Here is a 3,275-nt window from a genome sequence, read left to right on the forward strand (position 1 = left end):
TTCCCTACTTTCATAGACAACAATTGTTAATTCATGTGGATTACTTTATGCATTCTAAAGGAAAAGTATTTTTCTTTTTAAGCCTTTGCATGAATATAATTTCAGACCCATTTTTTTTTGCCAATTTTAAAACTCAACGTCTGTAATTTGTTTCAAGATTATTTGCAAAACACATGGCATCATCTTACAATATTCATTTCCTTCAACACATCAATAAAATGGAGTAATTGAAAAGAGGAAGCGTCATCTTAATGCTGTGTGCACTCTCTTATTAGAGTCATCCATGTTTTTTCAGTTATGGTGAGAGGCTCTTTCCACTACTTTCCATCTCATTATCTGATTGCCTTCTTGCTTACTAAAGAATGTATCTCAGTCTACTAGGTTCATCATCCGAATTATTTTAACATTCATACATTTGGTCGTGTGATATGTTCATCTTCCTGCACATGAACGCATAAAACTCAAGGCTGAGTTAATGCAATATGTTTTTCTAGGATATTCTATACACCACAAAGGTTATCTTTGCAATGATCCAAATCTACATCTTGTTCGAGTTTCAATAAATAAATTTTTTCTAGAAAACCAGTATTTTTTTCACTACTCACCGAGATCTTCCTTCTCCATCATTTTATGTCCTACATTGTTTCTGTAGGTTTGGTAATTCCTAAGCCTTTCTTTGAGATATTTGCACTAGTGGCCAAGATGACCATCGTGGGAACAATACTAGCCTTTGTCACCTCTCAGCCACAACCCTTTCCTCAAATGAATGTTAAGAATGTAATTCTACACGATGATCTAAAGGACGAAGTTTACATAAGACTTCTCTTTGGTATGCCTATTTCCTTACTAACTCATGTTTACAAACTAAAATGTTCTTTGAATGGTTTGAAACAGGCACCCAAGAATATTCCGGATCTTGTTCAATCATCAAAACTCACATCTACTACTTTGATGGACACCCCCATGAAAATTAATGTAAAACATGGACGTGATGAAAGAAAGTTCCTTGAGGATTCCACTCTCTATTGAAAGCTGGTTTGCAGTGTTATCTATTCAACCATCACTTGACCAAACATTTTTTATGTTGTTTACGCTGTCAGCAAGTTCATCAATGCACATAAGCACCTCTACCGTAACATCCGGAAAAAAATTTAGAATAAACATAATTATTATCTATTCTATATATTATAGTTGCTTAGTTTGAAAATGAGGGACTCAAATAAAATATATTTTAAATTATTATATTTTGAGGCAATTAATTGGATTTTGATAGAGTGATGATAAGTATATCAATATTATACTCATTGGAGAGACCGATTTAGTATTTAATTGGAACTAGAATTTACCAACTTTTAAAGGGGTAGCCACGTATGCACTTCTATAAAGATAAGGTGGTGGATATGTGATAGTGGTTAATTGTTATTTAATCACATTTTGATTATGATTAATGTAAATTGATAATTATAATCCTATTTTGATATAATTCAACTCCATATATTGTTGCTAAATTAAATTAAAATATTAGTCTTCACGTTTATTTTAACCGCACTGCATGAGTGGACAAGGTGATTGGGATACTTCTAATTAAGCAAAATCCTAATTAAACTAATCTTGAACTTATCATATGAATTAGATAACTTTCCCACCTCTTGCTTGCCTAGGCGTTTGTAGATTTATTTGTTTTAAAAATAATTTCCACCAACTAGAGATTTTATAGAGATGAGATAAAATTATGAAGTCATTTTTATCCTATATTTGGATAAAGGTTAAATGTTTAAATGTAATCTTATTTGTGGAATATTCAAGTACTATCTTTCAATAAAAGTACATGTGTCATATCATGGTTTGGGTTATCAAAATTTAAAGTTTATCCAAGCGGTACACGTTTTCCCCACCATCAAAATTGTACCATTTGTGACATCCCAAAAATAAAATTAAAAATATTTATTTATTTCATATATTAAATTTTATTAATTTGACAATTGAGGGACTAATATGAAATCTATATTAAATATTTGTTGGGTCAAATATTTGGATTTTAATAGAGTAATGAAAAGTATATCAATATTATACTCGTTGGATAGCTTGTAATTAATCACGTATTTTAGGCTCGAGAAAAAGTAAATTCGGATAAGTTAAATTCAAGATAGAAAGTCCCTCTTTTCTAGGAATTGTAGTTCGACTAAAAGTACACTATGAATTGATCTCCCATTCCAATAGAATTGAGATAGGAGCACATGTATGATATGCATATCCTAATGTGGTTATGATAAAATTTTAATTGTTAATTATAATTCTAATTTGATTAGGATAAATGTTAATGGTTAATAATAATCTGATATATTTTAAACTCTTGTTTCAATTATCCATATTAGAATTTAGGTATTAACTTTTCTGAGGCAGTCGAATCACTCAATTCTAGGCTTGCCTGTAAAACCATTGTGGTTCTTTTCCCAAAAGTCTTTCAATCTCAGTAAAACTCAATTGGATTTAGTTGAGCCTGATTTCTTTTGGGGACAGCCACGTGTTTGTAGGTGATTTAGATAGATAGATAAAGGTAAATCTTTTTAGTTGATTAGGATATAGATTGAAGTACACCTAGAGTTACTATGTGACAACAATTCCACTTTTCCATAGGAAGCCTATCTTATAAATACCTTATTATGATCAAAGGTATTGACCACATAAGAGAGAGAGAGAGAGAGAGAGAGAGAGAGAGAGAGAGAGAGAGAATGGAGTGCACACTGCACGGCAAAAAAAAAACCCAGAGAGAGAGAAAGAGAGGTTAGAATCTATCCTAGAAATTATACACACATAGTAGAGAGAGGTAAAATATTTTTAGGAAGAGAAAGCAAGCTAATTTTATAGACGCAATTGAGAAATTCAGAAACTCGGAACACGTAGCCATATTTCTTCGAATTCTTTTAACATATAGATAAGATACATATTTGCAAGTTGGTTTGTTTTCATATTCTTTTATATTCAATTAAATATTCATAGATTGCCAATAGACCTTCGGGTTCTATAGAAAGAGATATGAAATCCTACGGGATTTTAAAAGGACCTAAGATGGGTGTGTCGCGTGGTCATCTATATACTCCATAAGAGAAGAGCGGTATGAAATGTATAATTTATTGTTGTATAATTGTGTATGAAAACTGCAAATATTTTACGGGGTGTTTTCGAATACTCACTCTTACAATTTTTTACAGGTTAGTTCGGGTTGATTGGACTGTGGTGAATTGGTGATGCTGACTGTCAAGTGAATCGAATAA

This window comes from Olea europaea, chromosome 10, assembly GCF_002742605.1.
Source record: "Olea europaea var. sylvestris chromosome 10, O_europaea_v1, whole genome shotgun sequence".
Lineage (NCBI taxonomy): Eukaryota > Viridiplantae > Streptophyta > Magnoliopsida > Lamiales > Oleaceae > Olea > Olea europaea.